Here is a 13763-nt window from a genome sequence, read left to right as displayed (position 1 = left end):
CAACATAGGTTCTTGAAAGTCAAAATTAGAAGTTTATGTTGTAGTTCTGCTCATGTGTACATATAGGTTAGTAGTTCCGCTTATGTGTCAATATGGTTTCGCTCATGTGGTTTAGCAGGTAGTTTCGCTTATACAGCATGTCGTATAAGCGAAAGCATGTGGACTATATATAGCATAGATGAGCGAAACCTGATCATTCATTCGAGACATTGGAGCGGAACTTGTGGATTGCTTTTGTAACGAAACTCTGTCAAATTGTAATCAAAAAGCAATAAAAGAAAAGGAATTGAATAGGAAAAGCTGTGTAACTTCATTTACGTTGATTCCGCCTTCGTACGTGAAGATGAACGTTCTCAACTGACTGTTTAGGGTCGGAACACGGTCCAACAAGGATGACGTACAAAATGAAGCATCATCATCTGGAAAACAACATGTTGATCAGGTATTCCTCTCAAACCCAACTGTTATTTACTTGAATGTTCAACAAGAAGGTGAGGTTGAGGTTACTAGAGCCGAAATGTTAGAAGAGTTGGGATTAGAAGAAGAAAAGTTGAAGTTTGATATTGAGGACGAGATTCCTCAGTCACTAGCAAAAGACTTCGAGTCCAGATAAGCATATGAAGCAGATCACTATGATGATGTGATTGTTGAAGATGCTTCAGATTCTTCCGAAGATGAAATTGATTTTCACTATGCTGGGGTTGATGAAACGTTTCCTTCATTGGCTGAGATGTTGACAGAAATGAAGATGAAATTAAAAGGAAGATTGTTGAAAAGATCTCCACAGAAGGTATTCCTGAAACTATTCCGAGAGAGATTCTTGCAGAAGAAAGAAAGAAATGGTTCAAAAATATGCCTAAAGAAAGAAAAACTCTCAGAGCTCTCCAGTACTTCACTCACAACAAAAATCTATCATGGGGAGATATTCTATCATGGGGATACCTTAAAGATCTCAAAGTGTATGCCATCAGAAGAGAAGAAGGAGTTCAATACTTAGAGTTCTTATCTGATATTAATACTCTTCCATGGTGGGATGTAGATGAGTTGGTAAAAACAAAGAACATCAAGCAGTTTTACTATGGTCCTGAAGTTCGTCAACATGATCAAGATCTGTGGAACTACATTAAATGGCAAGCAAAGAATGGCTATCCTGATTGGAAGCCACAGTATCCAAAGCAAATTGTCACATACCTTGAAAACGGAGAAAAAGATATAACTCTGGATGTAAAGCTGCACAAGTGTCTGAAGAACATGCCTCTTAGAGCCATCGAGCAAGATTTTCATGATCTATTTCAAGGATGGTTTTACAATGAAACAATGGCTGAGGCAGTTATCTCTCTTTATAATAAGTCCACCGGAAAATCTCGAAGAATCAGTATATTGGATCCGATGTGGCTAATTAACTGCTCAAAGAAAGACATTGATTGCTTGTTCCTGAACAAGATTGTTTATGAAAAGAGAGACAAGGCTCAAGCAATGCAATATCAAGGGATTGTGGATGTTTGCTTTGCTCGAGACCTCAATTCTGGTAGATATTGGAAGACCAAATGGAGATACATTGAAATTGATGAGTTCTTGATAAGATACAAGCGAAGTCAAAGATCTAAAGAGATAACAAAAAGAGCTGAGTTGGGTAGATGAAAAATGGGGTTTGTTCCACCAACATATCAGACGCCAATTGAATCAGAAGAAAATAAGATTCCTAAATGGGACCGAAAGCGTGATGGTGATCCAGAGAACAGGAAATGGTGGATGACTGAAGGTAGACCCAAGAGACGAAAGATGTTAGAAGAAAGAGAAGAAAAGAGGAGGCAAAAGGTGAAAGAGCGAAGGAGAAACAGGAAGAAATGAAGTCTATGCTGGAAGGAACTACAGCTACATCCGAGGGGGAGTCTGTTAGTACAATAACATCTGTAGCTTCCGCCAGCATGTAGTCATGTTTTTTGTATGTTTGTGACTAGTTTATGTTTGTATGTATAGTTTGTATAGCAAGTCAGGATATGGCGCGTTTTTGTCAAGTGCTGACTTTTGTTGACTATGCTAGCCGATCGGCTAGCCCAACCGATCGGACAGCCCAACCGATCGGACAGGCTGTTCGATCGGTCAGCAATGTCAGCCGATCGGCTAGCACTCACTCTATCCTGATTCTGTCTATAAATAGTTGTCCGAGCAGCTCATTTGTAACTTTTGCTATTTTGACTCTCTGGCAAACTCATGTCAGTCTGACCTTTCAAAGGAGCTTGTGTACTTTCATATTCGATTAATGAAAGAGCAGACAGTATTTCAGAGTTGAATTTGTTATCGTACATCTGTAGTTTGATTCAATGAATTCCGCGCATTGATCATATCCGATTCATCTAAGTTCCAGTCAATCAGATCCTGTTTACAAGGGACCTACAGACTTGCAGACTTAAGTGCAGAAACAGTTTAACACATGAGAAAGCTTGCAGACTGCACATTGCAGTTGCATTACATACCAAAACTATGAACATGTCGTACCAAGTCAAGATAGGAGGATATCTTGACTTGGTCGACTCCACCAAAAAGTTACAGACTCCATAACCAAAAGACCGTACATTACATTACATTACAAGCACAATAAGAACAAGCGACAGACACAAAATACAGCACCAACACAAAAGATCCACAAACTTACCACAAGATAATGAAATTGTGCATTTATAAACAAAAAAACTGGTTGCATTTTTGTAAATACAAAATTGAAACCACAAAACTATTTGTGGGAATCTGGTGATCTTGTAGTGGAACGCATAAATGGTTTGGGAGGAACCTGAATGGACTTTAAATAGCCTTCTAACATATCCAACACCTTACTCATTGATGGTCAACTTGAAGGATCACTTTGTGTGCACCGAGCTCATCTTCTTCGCTACTTTTTGGTGCTCATCTAATGCGCCACTCAGTCCAAGATTTTTGTTATCTAACACTGTCACACCCTGGCTTTGCGGAAGCGTGGTTAATTTGGTGTGACTTCTTAATACCATAGCTTAATCATAACCAAGCTATATGAATTAAAAATATGCAAGATCATCCATTAAAATAAAAATACCATAACATTGTCTTAACGGGATAACACCCTAACAGCCATAAACTTGTTCACCAAACATTACAAATTCAAATCTTAACATAAACATGATTCAAGGACTGTGACTTGTCCAGGAAAGAGTCACATTCCCCGAACCCTGGATGACCTCGGTGACTAATGCAGCGGGAAAAACATGCCATACCGTGCCAGATCTTTAATTCCCTGAAATACATGTAAGTTGAAAAATCAACAATAATGTTGAGCGAGTTCATGTGTGAGTAAATAAACCTTTGTATTTATCAAAAATCCTGGTATGTAGCAAATAAGGAAGAAGAGAGCACCAATGGTTTGTAAGGCCATTGATATGTGTGAAGTGCAAGTAGGAAGACTCAAACCTAGTGGATTTATGCGTCGGGCACTAAGTCACCCCGAGGTCCGTTATGCTGGACCTGGGGCTGGGCTCGCTACACCCAGATAGATCTACCGCTCCTGTCCCTCGGTCCTACCATGAGGATTAATGGCCTCAAGTTTCCGCCTACCCACTCACATGATCTAAGTAGTAACCCTCCTTACGCTAACCATACCATGTAAAAAGTATTCATAATCAAAGTAACATGTATTTCACCCCCGCAGTTTAGAAAACTGAAAACAGTTAAGAGAAAAGGGGGACATGAACTCACAGTCAGTGCGTCGCTATACCAAGTACTCCGAATGTCAGGCAGCTGTGCAATGACCTACATGTGCTAATTTTATTAGACGGATGGCCGTGCCTTAGCTTTATAGTTTAAGTTTTTGGGAAATAGTTAGACAACTATTGCGTGTTTATATTTTGCATGTACTTTGGTAATTAATCTCCTTCCCAAGGATGGGGGATTTAATACATGTGTATTTGTATTATATCATTAAGTCCCACTTAATATATTTTTACTTCTACTTCCAAAATATAAATATTTTTCTCAAAAATATTATATTTTTACTTCACATAATACTTCCAAAATAATGCGTTGACAAAATACGCGTTCATGAATATTTCCGTATAATGCATAAGTTACGTTTTAACGATTAAGTGGTAATAATAATTACCGGTGTAACTTATATGTTTGTCGTGTAAGCGTTTGTATTATTTTGGAGCTGTTATCGTTCGAAATATTATTTTTACTCTAAAAATAATATTTATGTATTTTCACAAAATGATCATAAACAGTGTGGTGAAAAATATATTTACTAAGTATATATTTATCACGTTTAGTTTTGTGAAAATCCCACCTCCGAATATTAGTAAATAAGTCGTGGCGAAATATATTTGGAAATCATATCAAAAATAGTTCTAACACTTGTAAATAATTCTAAGCGTTAGATTTTAGAAAAATTTCGCCAGAGTTTCCCCTATAACTGGAGGTGGCCACGCTTTCAAGCGTATCATTTTCTTTTACAAAATCATTTCAACACTTCGTTAATCAATCAAACAATTTCTGACACATCAAATTAGTCTACAAGTATGTAAATCGCATAATCACATGAACTTGTGGTTTTTCCGAAAACTATAGTGTAGATCCCGTTATATTTGGTGGATCTTTGTATAAAATAGTTTAATCCCGTAAAAACCTCGTTTTTAGAGTAAATCATCCTTTACAACTTCCCGTCATCTTTCTCAAAGATTGTTATTTTGTCGAAACTTTTCATTTCACAAGTGTTTATACACTTGTGGTTTGTAATAAAAATCATATTTGTTAGTGTGTCATCCGACTTTTATAAAACATGATTTTCTCGACACTTGGTTCTACGAAAATACCACTTGTACATACGTAGATCCGCTAGTTTTAAATACTATTTTGCAAGTAGAAATACTTTTACACAAGTTCATGTTTCTCGTGTGGTAGAGTTTCACCTTTTAACCCTTGTACCGATAGAAACAAGCTTATGTCAAGATCTTTGATCTTAACAAAGTCGGGTTAAACGATGATCCGAGCTACCACAACGTAGATCGGGCCTAAATAATCATCACTTCCAAGTACTACAACTTTTACACAAGTATTAAGCTTTTAACCAACTATATTCATGTTTTAGTAGACTTTAAAGATTCAAAATGCAAGTTTCCGAGTTTTAACCGTTACAAATCTTATTAACCACCTTAGAATGATCCGAGTATGAGTTTTAAGTGTTATACCTCTAGCTCGGGGCTAGGGAAGAATCTATGCGAAAATGTGGTGGATAAAAGCAAGATAACGAGGTCCTTCCACTTCCGTTTGCTCCAAGACTCCTAATGCGTGACCTTGAACACTTGTATGATGTTGGAGTGGAGATGACCAAACTCGAAAATGGGTGTGTAGGGGGTGGGGTGTTCGGCCGAGAACCAAGGAGAGGAGAGGGAGTGTGCTTGTGTGGTGTTGGGTGTTGTGAATGAACTCTTGTGTTTAGGCAAGGTATTTATAGACAAAATCAAGTTCCATAACCCTTGGTTAATATGTCCCCTAGATTTTAAGCACAAGCAATTAAAATAATCAAAATGGTACTACACTTGGTCACAATGTGACCGATCGGCCCAAGGGGGGGGGGGGTCTAGTTTTTATTTCAAGTAGATAGTTAGTGTTTAGTTATGTTAAACCAAGTTAGATTTAGGGTTAACTCGGTTAGTGGTGTGATGCGTTCTATAGCGGGTGTTAGGGTAATCAGGGACCCTAACTGGCTCAGAAAAAGACCAATAATATTTTTGTCAATATTTTCATGTTCCGGGTATAGTCCGGTTGTTCGGTTGGATAGTAATCCGTTAAAGTGCTTAAGTAAGCTTTTAAGTGTCGTAAATAATGCTTTTAGTGACACAACTTAGTCTACAAAGTGTCAGGAATATTTTCCTCATGTTTTGGCACTTTATTAGTTAGCCAGAAGCTAGTATGTTAATAAAAGTGCTGTGTTTCGTGCTTAGAGTACGTTTTAGGCACATCCAGTCATTATATCTTATTCCTAGAGACGCAGTTCTACAACCCTTGTATCCCTACACTCACTATGGGTGTAGTAAAATATTTCTGGCTCATACAGGCCCTTAGAGACAGTGTCTGCCTGATGCTGGCTTTATCAGCATGTTCAATAGGTTATCCGTTCTAATGCTACTGTGCTTTAGTGCATCATGTTTGTCACTAAGGTTCAACTTGTAAATAATGTAGTGACGGAAATCAAAGTATGATGCAGGAATATACAAGTACTAGAAATCAAGTAGCAGTTCGTCAGCAATTTCAGTTAAGCTCAGTAATTAAGCAGCAATTAATTATTAATTAAATCGTACGGAAACCTGGTTTAGTGAGGGTTGTCACATTCTCCCCCCGTTAGAAAAATTTCGTCCCGAAATTTTAAGCTCTGCTTGTAGAAGCAGGGTTCTCAGGAAATAAGTGGGGGTATTTCTCTTTCATTCGGTCCTCACGCTCCCATGTGAATTCAGGACCATGCCTAGCATTCCAACGAACTTTGACGAGCTTGACACTGCTCCGGCGGGTCTTGTTAACTTTCCAATCCGTGACCTCGACAGGTTCTTCAACGAAGTGGAGCGTGTCGTCAACATGAATTTCGTCGGTAGGAATGGCAACTGTATCTTGCGTTGGACTTCTCTTCAGATTGGATAGATGAAATGTATCGTGAACACCATTCAGTTCGGCAGGTAGGTCCAACTTGTATGCTACTAACCTGATTCTCTCCAAGATCTTGAACGGTCCAATATACCTCGGATTCAACTTTCCACGCTTCCCAAAGCGTGCCACCCCCTTCCAGGGTGATACCTTCAACAAAACCATCTCACCAACCTCAAATTCTAGAGGTTTCCTGCTTCGATCCGCGTAGGCTTTCTGCCTGTCACGTGCCGCACTGATGCGGTCTCGTATCTGTGCGATCTTATCTGTGGTTTCCTGTACCACTTCAGGACCAACCAACTGTCTATCACCTGCGTAAGCCCAACAAAGCGGTGATCTGCACTTGCGCCCATATAAAGCTTCGAATGGCGCGGCACCAATACTGGTGTGGTAGCTGTTGTTGTATGAGAACTCAACCAAAGGCAAATGCTTATCCCAGCTACCGCCCAAATCCATTACACATGCTCTCAGCATGTCCTCCAATGTCTGAATCGTCCGCTCGCTTTGGCCGTCGGTCTGCGGGTGAAAAGCAGTGCTCAGATTCAACTTTGAGCCAAAAGCTTCCTGGAAGGATTGCCATATCCTTGACATGAACCTTCCGTCTCTATCAGAGATAATCGAGAGAGGTACTCCATGGCGTGTAACAATCTCTCTCATGTAAATTTTGGCCAGTTTGCTCGTATTATCCTTCTCTCGGATAGGTAGGAAGTGTGCTGACTTCATTAAGCGATCCACTATTACCCAAATAGTGTCATGGCCTCTTGGCGTTCTTGGCAACTTCGTAATAAAATCCATAGAGATTTGTTCCCACTTCCACTTGGGAATCTCTGGTTGCTGCAGAAGTCCCGAAGGCTTCTGGTATTCCGCCTTAACCTTGGCGCAAGTTAAACATTTGCTCACATAAACAGCCACATCGCCTTTCATCCTAGGCCACCAATAGTAATCTTTAAGATCCTGGTACATCTTATCCGCTCTAGGATGGATAGAGTACCGCGACTTGTGAGCTTCTTTGAAAATAACCTTCCTTAAACCACCAAACAGAGGAACCCAAATCCTTTTCTCAAAACACAACGTTCCTTCCCTGTTTGGTACCAATAACTTCTCCATCCCACGGAGATACTCTTCTTCAAGGTTTCTCTCCTTGAGAGCTTCTTTCTGCGCGGCACGAATGCGCAGAGGAAAATCGGTTCGAACAACCATTTCCAAAGCCCTAACCCTTATGGGCTTGATCCTCTCCTTTCGACTTAGGGCATCGGCGACCACATTCGCCTTCCCTGGATGATACTTAATCTCGCAGTCGTAGTCATTCAACAGTTCTACCCATCGTCTTTGCCTCATATTCAACTCCTTCTGGTTGAATATGTGTTGGAGGCTCTTGTGATCTGTGAAGATTGTGCACTTCGTACCATAAAGGTAGTGTCTCAAGATCTTTAATGCAAAAACTACTGCGCCTAGCTCCAAATCGTGTGTGGTATAGTTCTTTTCGTGTACCTTCAGTTGGCGTGACGCGTAGGCAATAACCTTTTGACGTTGCATCAACACACAACCCAATCCTTGACGCGATGCGTCGCAGTATACCACAAAATCATCTGTACCTTCCGGTAGAGCTAAGATTGGCGCGTTGCAAAGCTTATCCTTCAATATCTGAAATGCTTCCTCCTGTTTGATTCCCCAATCAAACTTCTTGTCCTTCTGCGTGAGGAGCGTCAATGGTTGGGCGATCTTTGAAAAGTTCTCGATGAACCTTCGATAATAGCCAGCCAAACCCAAGAATTGCCGAATCTCGGTTGGCGTCTTTGGCGTTTCCCAATCTTTGATCGCCTCGATCTTGGTGGGATCCACGTGGATTCCATCTCTATTCACCACGTGCCCAAGGAATTGCACTTCTCTTAGCCAAAAGTCGCACTTAGAGAACTTGGCGTACAACTGTTCCTTCTTTAGCAGCTCCAGAATGGCTCTAAGATGCTGCTCGTGCTCAGCCTTCGTCTTTGAATAAATCAAAATATCATCGATGAATACAATCACGAACTTTTCCAAGTACGGCTTACAAACTCGATTCATCAAATCCATGAACACTGCAGGTGCGCTTGTCAAACCAAACGGCATAACGAGAAACTCGTAGTGTCCATATCGGGTTCTGAAGGCTGTCTTTGGGATACTCTCTTCCTGTATCCGTAGCTGATGGTATCCAGATCGAAGATCGATCTTTGAATAAAAGCTTGAACCTTGTAGTTGGTCAAACAGATCATCGATTCTTGGCAGGGGATACCTGTTCTTGATCGTCAGCTTGTTCAACTCTCTGTAGTCAATGCACATACGGAAACTACCGTCCTTCTTCTTGACAAACAAAACTGGAGCTCCCCAAGGCGAGAAGCTCGGTCGGATGAATCCCTTGTCTAACAACTCTTGAAGTTGTGTCGACAGTTCCTGCATCTCGGACGGGGCAAGTCTGTAGGGTGCCTTAGCCACAGGTGCGGCGCCTGGAACTAAGTCAATGCGAAACCCCACTTGTCTTTGAGGCGGCAAGCCAGGCAAATCTTCTGGGAAGACTTCTGGATATTCCCTCACGACAGGGATGTCTTCGATCTCGGCTCAGCAGCCTTCTGATCCACAATGTGTGCCAGAAAAGCAACACATCCTTTCTGCAAACACTTTCGTGCTTTCAAGCAGCTGATAATCCTCAACGGCGTCTCACGCTTCTCTCCGTGAACAACAATGGTCTCACCATCTTCATTCGGAATACGAACGACCCTTTTCATGACAAACTATCTCGGCCTTGTTTTCCTGACAACCAATCCATTCCTACTACCACGTCGAAGCTTCCCAACTGGACTGGTAGTAAGCCTAGCGTAAACCCGTGCCCTCCGAATTCCATCACACATCCTTGGACAACTTCACTGGTCTCCACTAGTTTTCCATTTGTTAATTCGCTCGAATATGGGACGTCTAACTTACTAGGCGTCAAACCAAGAATATTCTCAAATTCTAGTGACACGAAGCTATGATCGGCACCAGTATCAAACAAAATAGATGCAAAAGTTTTGGTTGTTAAAGAACGTACCAGTAATCACGCCTGGATCCTGGCATGCTTCACAAACTCCGATGCTTGGTGTTCTTTCACGGTCTTGTTTCAACTTCGGGCATTCTCTCTTAAGATGTCCAATGTCCCCACAATGGAAGCATCCCAGCACTCGGCCATTTCCTTTCCTGCTTCCACCTTGAGCGTTGTTACGGTTTTCTCCTTGTCTGGGACTCTTCATCCCACAACCATCCTTGTTGTGCCCTTTTCTCCCGCACCTAGGCTTCCGACATCCACATTCATGGTGATACTTGCACCCAGCACGTCTTGATTTAGTTTCTAAGTAAATCTTATCATTAGCCTGTCTGTTGTTAGGGCAATCTTTCTTGAAATGCCCTTTGTCTCCGCAGTCAAAACAACCTCGAATAGATCTTTGTTCATCATTATTCATTCGGGTATCTTCGGTAAGCTTCCTTTTGTTCTTTCCAGACGACTCTACCTGAGTCTCCCTATCAGGGTTTGCAAGTTTTTCTAGTCTAATGGCTTCCGTAACGAGTGCCAAGCCCATCTTACTTGCAGCCATAGTTGTTGGTGGAGTAGATGCTGTCATTAAGCTCAGGACTTGAGGTGCCAATTCCCAAATGAAATGTCCTAGTCTCCTCAATTCTGGTTCCACCAAGTACGGAACTACTCGTGCCAAATCATGAAGTCTTTGCATGTATTCCAACATTTTTGGACCTTCCATCATCAGGCTCTGGAATTCCCCTTCCAACTTCTGGGTTTCCGCTTGGGAGCAATACTTCTTATGCATCATTCCCTTCAGTTCATCCCATGATAATGCATATGTTGCGGTTTCGCCCTTTATTTGAACCTGAAGGTTCCACCATAGTCGAGCTCCATCTTGAAACAACTCAGAAACGTATAGGACTTGTTGTTCTGGCGTACAACCACTCATTCGAAAGATGGAATCCATACTTTCAATCCATTTCACAAAAGCTATGGCACCTCCAGTGCCGTCGAACTTCGGAGGCTTGTAGTTGAGGAAGTGCCAGTAGGGACAACCGTTATTTTCTGAGGTGCCTCTGTGAGGTTCGGAGCATAGGGCCTCGTGCTGTGATATAGCTGCAGCAATTATCTCTTGAAGTTCCGCCTCTGAGGTGGGCATGCGCATTTCGCGTCTTGGTGGCATCTTCTAAAAGATGTTTCACGTAGGTTAGGTCATAGCAGGTAAAATGTACGTATGTATTCAACAATATCAGCACATAACATCTCATGTCATAGAACATAAACCATAGATCAAACATCACAAGTGATGAGAATACTGCGATTGCATTACCACAAATCGAGACCACAATGTAAAGCTTACACATACATAACTGTATCATACAACAACAATGACTTAGTAGGGGACGGCCCTAGGCAAGTCGTGCGATTGCTGGACATGTTAAGGAATCTCTGGTTCGTCCATTTTCAAGTTCCAGAACTCCACCTTAAGCTTCTGGATTCCAGTCCTAGAACAACATTTCTTCTCAATCATTTCTTTGAGCTCGTCCCGGCTCAGTGCATAAGCAGCATCTGTGCTAAGGGCCTGAACCTGATGGTCCCATTATGAGAGTGTGCCGTCTAGAAATGACCTCGAGGTAAAGGTATCACTCTGTTTGGGGCGAACAGTTAGTCTTTCTTAGAATGGAGTCAATCTTTTCGGACCACGAACAAATGCAATGGCGCCTCCTGTTCCGTCGAAGTTCAAGGGCTTGCAGTTCAGGTGCTGCTCATAGGTGCAGTCAGTTGGAGGGTTATTTCCAGTAGTGCCATTGCTGTGCTAAAAGCGGAGAGCTTCATGTCGTGCAATTGCCTGTGAGTTGCGTTTTTGCAGCTCGGCTTCTATCCTTGGCAACATATTGGTGTTTGTGTCACGCCTGGGTGGCATTCTCTTCTGCCGAAATGGCATGAAGCGGGTTAGACATCATCTCAATCGTCTAGGAGATACATAGCACCATAAGCCATCATGTACTCACCCAATTTTACACATAAATATACTCAATGTATGGGTGGGGAAATAAATTTTCTGAGCCTTCACATAGGCTTACCAATTTGGCTGGTTGCTTGAAATAGAATGAACTCGAGGCTTCATCGCCTTGGTCATTCGTGTTCGAGTTATTTCCTGCTACATTGGTTTTCATTAGCTTGACCCGCAGAGTCCACCAGGATTTCTGTCCACTACAAGTCGTTATTACGTGGGCCCCCGTAATAATAAATTGTCTTGCCCAGTTCTCGTCCAAGCAGATGATCAATCAAGTAGCAACAGCAGGCGCATCGGCATGAACAGGGTCATGCTCCAATGCGGTGTTAGGAGCAACGCCTGGCTTAGGGGCCACGGCTGGCTCCGGATCAACAAACTCCATCTCAAAATCAGCTGGATCAACCATCACAGAGGGTTACAGGATCCTCCAAGGGCTGGTCTAAGTGTATGAACTCAAGGTCATGGTCTGGATCAAAACCGGGTGGAAGAACAAGATCACCCTAAATACTGTGATCAAACTCAAAGCTGTGTGCGGGAACCGGTGCAGCTGATGATGCCGTATCAGGGTCGGCGTTGTGTGAATGGTGTTGCACTCCCTGTATATACGAAAATGCGGATGTCAGGAACTCAAATGAGTCTGAGACAGGGGAATGGACATGAGTTTCCCCTGCAGGAGCGTCCGCAAGCAGTAGGCTAATACCAGCAACAATAGGGCCTCGCCCTCGAATGGGTCCTCCTCTAGTAGATCGTTTTCGTTGTCAGAGGCCACGTCGGGGGGGCATATCAACAATGGGATAAGCGGCAAGGGTCACAGGAACAGGGATCACCGCGAATGGCAAAATTCCCAACAAGATGGCCATCAGTAGGCTCTGCTACGACATCAGGCAGCGCAAAAGGGGCTGAAAGTCGTCATCGTCTGTGCCGGTAGTATCGGAAATGTACACCTCGTGCTCCAATGAAACTATGTCGTCTGATACTATGGCCATGGGATTCGTAGTGTCCATCTTTCTAGTACATGATGAAAGCATGACGTTTGTAACACAAACACATATACGTATAATAATCAATCATATATTCATATGAACATGTAAGTCAACAATAAACAATCAAATAATTCTCCTTGTCCCACTAGCCTCCTAGTCTCCTAGACTGACACTCCTAGTCCCACTAGCCATCTACCTCGATCTCTAAGATCGAGCCTCGGCCTCCAAGACCGAGCCTCAGTCTCCAAGACTGAGCCTATTCTTCCTAGCCTAGCTAGCCATCTACCTCGATCTCTAAGATCGAGCCTCGGCCTCCAAGACCGAGCCTTAGTCTCCAAGACTGAGCCTATAAATAACAAACATCTACCTCGATCTCTAAGATCGAGCCTCGGCCTCTAAGACCGAGCCTCAGTCTCCAAGACTTAGCCTAATCATAAATAAATAAAAGGTGCTCAACATTTGTTTGTAAAAACGTTTTGGATCTGGACTTAAGTGGTATGCAGTAAAAATGTTTTCGTGAGAGCCCTAGTGATCATAGTCTAGACTCGAGAAAGAATCCTAGTTCGCTATGATCAGAGCTCTGATACCAAGCTGTCACACCCTGGCTTTGCGGAAGCGTGGTTAATTTGGTGTGACTTCTTAATACCATAGCTTAATCATAACCAAGCTATATGAATTAAAAATATGCAAGATCATCCATTAAAATAAAAATACCATAACATTGTCTTAACGGGATAACACCCTAACAGCCATAAACTTGTTCACCAAACATTACAAATTCAAATCTTAACATAAACATGATTCAAGGACTGTGACTTGTCCAGGAAAGAGTCACATTCCCCGAACCCTGGATGACCTCGGTGACTAATGCAGCGGGAAAAACATGCCATACCGTGCCAGATCTTTAATTCCCTGAAATACATGTAAGTTGAAAAATCAACAATAATGTTGAGCGAGTTCATGTGTAAGTGAGTAAATAAACCTTTGTATTTATCAAAAATCCTGGTATGTAGCAAATAAGGAAAAAGAGATCACCAATGGTTTGCAAGGCCATTGATATGTGTGAAGTGCAAGT

The sequence above is a fragment of the Helianthus annuus genome, chromosome 2, assembly GCF_002127325.2.
Source record: "Helianthus annuus cultivar XRQ/B chromosome 2, HanXRQr2.0-SUNRISE, whole genome shotgun sequence".
NCBI classification, from domain to species: domain Eukaryota; kingdom Viridiplantae; phylum Streptophyta; class Magnoliopsida; order Asterales; family Asteraceae; genus Helianthus; species Helianthus annuus.
The sequence above is the reverse complement of the archived record's forward strand: the minus strand, read 5'-3'. Positions refer to the sequence as shown.